The 6064-nt window shown below is 35.5% G+C and overlaps 1 long non-coding RNA gene across 1 annotated transcript; it reads left to right on the top strand.

Moving 5' to 3' along the window:
- Positions 1-1833: 1833 nt before the first annotated feature.
- On the top strand, positions 1834-5167 carry LOC145794652 (uncharacterized). Its single transcript, XR_014334589.1, has 2 exons — positions 1834-2464; positions 4863-5167. It is a non-coding gene; the product is annotated as an uncharacterized LOC145794652 (long non-coding RNA).
- The last annotated feature ends 897 nt before the right edge of the window (positions 5168-6064 follow it).

Here is a 6064-nt window from a genome sequence, read left to right as displayed (position 1 = left end):
TTTGAAATGTGAGGAGAGAATAAGTCAAAATAATGAAGACTCAATGAACAAATTTGAAATGTGAAGAGAGAATAAGTCAAAATAATGAAGATTCAATGAAAAATGAATATCCGAATCAAGGTCTGAATCAAATTTCACTCGACCAATGTGATGATAGACCAATCAAAGGATTTCAATAACAAAAATAATGAAATTACAAGTATCCCATTGACTTATAGAGCACAAGTGTTACGAAAGTTGTATAAATTAAATAGTTGTACTTGTAATAAGACCGAAACACCTTTGTTGCTTTTTTTTCATGAATAAAGTTATACGCACTAATTGATATACTAATTAGTGTACTAACGGATAATGTGACGTAATTTTAGAGACTTTGGGTCATTGTAATTTGTATAATGGGTGTGATCTATAGTTTTGAAATGATAATGTCATAACATATGTCGGTACATTGATTGGTATACCAATTGGTGCATTTAGCACCACTGTCTTTTCATTTTAACTTTACGATTCATTTTTTTCTTCTTCCTTTTTTTTTTTGAGTATAGAAATAATTTTGAAAAATCTAAAAACATTTATTTTTGTATTTATTTTTATCAAACTAATTTATAATTTTTCAAAATAAAATGTTAAATGTCAATCAAACAAAAATAATTTCCAATTAAAGTACTTTCTAATTGGGATTAACTTGTTATAAAAATAATAAAAGACACAATACATAAAACAAAAAATAAAAAAATAAAAGTTAAGATAAACAGAGAGGTTTGCTGGGCTCTCCGCGTGATCATTTTAGAGCTTATTTTCTTTTTTCTTTAAAAAAAAAAAAATTAATTTAGTTTATTTATTTATATATTTAACAATACACTATAAGGTCCCGTTTGTTTTCAGAGGTAGAATGGAAGAGATTGATAGTGAGGGGATTAAGTAAAATTGTGTTTGTTTTGATGATAGTTGTTAGTGTAAGAATTGTTAAATTATTTTTATATAAAATAATAAAACAAATATAAAAAATTAAACATTAATATTTAAAAAAAAATTCTCAATATATAAAAAATAAAAAAAATAAAAAAATTTCTAATCTTTTCACTATTTTTTTTATACCATCTCCACTTCCTCCATCTCAATCCCCCTTCCAACCTCCATTTATCACCTCCTCTATCCTAATCCCCTCCCATCTATTTAACCCCAAAACAAACTAGGCCTAAGGCCCCGTTTGTTTTCAGTGGTAGAATCGAGGAGATTGATAGTGAGGGGATTGATAGTGAGAGGATTAAATAGAATTGTGTTTGTTTTGATGATAGTTGTTAGTGTATGAATTGTTAAATTATTTTTATATAAAATAATAAAACAAATAAAAAAATATAAAAAATTAAACATTAATATTTAAAAAAAAATTCCCAATATATAAAAAATAAAAAAAATAAAAAAATTTCTAATCCCCTCACTATTTTTCTAATACCATCTCCACCTCCTCCATCTCAATCCCCCTTCCAACCTCTATCTATATCACCTCCTCCATCCTAATCCCTTCCCCAACTCTACAAACAAACGCAACACTAAATAACTCCACCTCTATCCTAATCCCCTCCCATCTATTTAACCCCAAAACAAAAGGGCCTAATAGTTAAAAAGTTGGGCGCTTGATCCATAGATTCAGGACTAATTTGGCATGTTTAAAAAAAGTCAAAAAGTCAAAGTCACTATTCTATTTAAGTCAGATCATTTTATTTAAGTCACATTACCTCTCTAACACATCACTTTAAACCCAACTCAAACCTAACCTATATTTTATAAAAAATCAAAAAATACATTTATTTAAATTATCCTAAACAACCTCTCAATTTAAAATTTCTAATGTCTAAAACTCCACGAGCTAAACTACTATGACCATAAGGACAGACGCATGTGCATGAGGATAGTCCCATACAAGTGACTATTTGTTCGATTTATATTATGTTCATCGTCCACACCATCACACACACTCACTCTCTCTCTCTCTCTCTCTCTTCATAAACCCTCATACTTGTTTCTTCTCTCTCCTCGATCCCCATTTCTCCAAACCCATTCTCTCTCTCTCTCTCTCTCTCTCTCTAGCCTCCTTTCCCCTTCTCACCAACATTTTCCATCTTTTCATCTTCTTTTTTTTGTTGCCAACATGGCTCCCTGTGGCCACCTCCTCAGCTTCTCCTCCTCCTCCTCCTCCTCCTTCTCCTTCTCCACTGGTGGCTTCGTTGAATTTAACGACAGCAGCGCCGGAAACAATATCCTCAGGTTCTACACTGACGACGCCCTTGGGCTTAAGATCAACCCCATCGTAGTTCATGTGGAAGTAAGCAAGGTTCGTTCTAATCCGTCTGATTGCGTCTCCGAAGCTTCCAGGAAGACCGATTGAATAGAGGTTTACCATCTCTTTCCATGGCCGACGAGCTCCGAGGCCTGCCTTCAATTGTTCCTTCGCTCCAAACATGTAACGCTTATGATTTATATAACTAGGGATGTATTTAATCCCACTTTTTGTTATTGAAATCCTTTGATTGGTGTATCATGGTATCAGTTGAGTGAAAAATCTGATCTATACTTTCATTAGGATGTTAATTTACGCTTAGATCTGTCGAAAATGTAACTTAGAACCATGAAATCTTGTTTTGGGTATCGACACTGGGTTCCTGGGTTTCGACACTTTTTTTCCTTCCCTCCCTCTTCGATTTGTTGTTTTCAAGTGTCGACACTCTATCTTTCGGGTGTCGACATCGTTTGGTTTGGAGTGACCCAGGTGTACACTACTTGGAAATGTGGGCGCTTAGGGGTTGACACCGCTTGACCCTTTTATGTGCTAGTGCAAACTATTTCCTGGGGTTGACACCTAGGCTTGTTGCTGTCGATGCCCCACCTGTGTTGAACCTGCTCTCTTGTGCTGTGCACACCAGTGTTGACACTCCTCTTTGAGGTATTGACACTTGACAGAAACACTAGGCTATTTTAGACGAATCCGGATCCTCGGCCGCCCTACCCGGCGGCCCCCCAAAACGACGTCGTTTTGGGTTTTTTTTTTTTTTTTTTCTTTTCTTCTTCTTCGTTCTCGTTTTCTCTCTCTTCGAACGGAAACCAGAGGGAGGGGAGGGGAGAGGGAGAAGAGGGAGGAAGGAGGAGGGAGGAGGCTGCGCAGCTGTCCGATCGTCGTCTCGCCTCGCCGGCCGTCGCAGCCGTCCGATCGTCGTCTCGCCTCGCCATCGCAGCTCGTCGCAGCTCGTCGCCGGCCGTCGCAGCTCGTCGCCTCCTCCTCCTCCTCCTCCTCCTCCCCCACTGGTTATGGCCCCCTCCAGTCCTGCCTCCTCCTCCCTCCCCCTTCCTCCTCCTCCCTCCTCCTTCCTCCCTTTTCTCCCTCCTTCCTCCCTCTCTTCCTCTGCGTTTTTTTTTTTTTGAAAATTTGGGTTTGGCTGCCGGATAGGGCGGCCGTGAATCCGCGCTCATTTTAGACATGTTATGGGTCTCACTTTTTGAGATTTTTGACTTTATACTTTATATAATCTTGGGCCGTACAACCCATTTTGCCCCCCCACTATAAAAAGAAACACTCTTCCACTTTGTTCTTATTTTGTTTCTCTCTCTTTCTTCTTTTCTGTCATTTTTGGAGCTTCAAGTTTGGATTTCATCTCCTTACAGGTAGAATCTACCCCTAATTCTTGACCGAAAAAGTTAGAGCACATCAAGGGCTGCGCTTAAAATCAATTAGATCGTAGTTTCAACGGCATCAAAATTTGGGTCTTCAACCCTTCTCTCTTATCCTTGAGTTATGAATACCTTTAACCTTGTATATCTTTTTAATTTGAGTAAGTGGTATTTTTTTGGATATAATGATGTATGCGATGGATGGTTTTGATCAAAAAGGTGTTGATGTTTTAAAATGGGGTTTCACTCAAAATTTTGAAGTATTTTGAATGTTTTTGTATAAAATGATCATATATTTGATGATTCTTTCATTGATGAAGAAAGTGAAGAAAATGCCTAATTTTTTTTTACAAAACCCTAGTTTGTGATTTTGATTTTAAAAGAGAGATTTGAGAATGAATTGATAATTATGATGAAATTGAGTTAATGATATGTTGATACATTTGGAAATCTTGAGATGATATGAATTTTGGAAATTATGTTATAATGACGGATGATTGTGGAAGCTATTGAATACTATAAGATTGTGATTTCTCTTATCTATGGATTATGACGTTTGTTTCTTATAAACTTAGAAAGGGACTATAGGCATATTGTTATATTTTGTGAACTCATGCATCGTATTGCATTCTATGGTTTTGAACTCATACTATTTTATTATTGTGGATATTGAAATATTAGAAAAGGGGCAAATGGCATAGTAATCTGAGTGATGAGTCAGTTTTGGAAATGTGTTGTGTATTGTACTGGTACCTATGTGAGGAGTCAAAATGCCTAATTGCCCTATCGTGTGCTTGATGCAGATAAATGTGGGAAATGATGTTTTTCTAAGTGTCCAATTACCTTTTCGTGCTTGATGTTGATAAATGTTGGAAAATATTTGTTTTAGGTGCCCAACTGCCCTTCTGTATTTGAGTCGATAAATGTGGAACTATTTTGATATATAAAATCCATATATATGTATTTGATTCTTCCTTTGAGATTCTAGCGTGTACTTACCGCCCCGTACTTGATATTAGTTCGTTTTTGAATAAAAGTGCATTGATGCAACATTCTTTTGAAAATAAATGATAATATAGATTTTTGGCATGACATTGCACTAACATGATCATACTTATATAAAATGTTTATATACTTTGTTAAATATATTTCAACTGGGCAATTTTGCTCATTTCTATCAAAATTAACACTTTCAGGCCAAGATGATGGAGTTCTACGTCGTTGATTAGATGATGGGGGTATTTTATGGAGCACAAGCGCTCATTTTGGTGTGCCACTTGTGATACAACTATCGAGCTAACTTTTTCAGATATTATTCTATTTTCTTAAATCAAGACCCTTTGTCTTGAAAAATGTAAGACATTAGGGCATCCTTAGTTGTATCTCTTTTTAGCTCTTTGAATTGCTGATGTAATTGTTTGTATTTTGGATAGATGTTAATGTATTGCAAACATGTAATCCTTTGGGAAGCTCAAGGAGAAAGAGAAGTATTCTTAGATCATCACATTGACACATTCTATTTATATCATTATTAAACACTAACTTCTATTATGAAATGAAAATAAGAATAAAAGAGTTGATAATTATAAATGATTAAAATATCAGGGTGTTACAAAACTTCTTGACAGGGGTATCTTTGGATCCAAATAGCCTTCAACAGTAATCGTACTTGAGAATACTAAAATCGAGGGTGCTCTTTACCATCTTTGTCGAACAAATGATTGAAAGGAACGTGTACCCAAGATTGACAAACCAAGAAACAATGGATATCAAGAACACGGGGTTTCAATAGAGAGAATATATAGAGCAAGAGGTTTCGATTGAGAGATTTCCATTTTGAAGAAGAACCCTTCTTAGCATTGTTGTTACCATCTATTTTTCTTTCCATTCTCTTACTTCGATTACTTCTCTTCCAAATGAGATGTACTCTAAGTGTTTGTGGTGAAGCTCTATTGAGATCTTGAGCCTATTTGTGTCTTGAATCTATCACTGAATCTGTCATGACTCAAACCCGCCCCCTATAGGTTTAGCATTGTATCCGACTAATAATCCTAAGATTACCAAAGGCCTCTGAAACAGATTAGCAAAGTAAGGGGCTAGCGGAATCAAATATTAAAATACAATGTCCATAGAGCTGTGAAGACTTATATGAGACAGAAAATTTAAACTTATATTTACATATAATATGACGTCATAGTTGTGTCACCACAAGTACAAATAAACAACAAGGGATTAAGCCCTATCTGTGAAGTAAATGAAAATTGTCCAACTAAAACAAAGGAAAATAGAACTTGAAACTTAGAACACAAAACATTGACCACGGGACTTGATCACAAAAGATTTTTGGAACCTCCTCGGGAGGCGCATAGATTGGTTGATAGAATCGAATCTAGATTGG

The sequence above is a fragment of the Camellia sinensis genome, chromosome 7 (genome assembly GCF_055761805.1).
Source record: "Camellia sinensis isolate YWXY chromosome 7, ASM5576180v1, whole genome shotgun sequence".
In the NCBI taxonomy this organism is placed as follows: domain Eukaryota; kingdom Viridiplantae; phylum Streptophyta; class Magnoliopsida; order Ericales; family Theaceae; genus Camellia; species Camellia sinensis.
The sequence above is the reverse complement of the archived record's forward strand: the minus strand, read 5'-3'. Positions and strand labels throughout refer to the sequence as shown.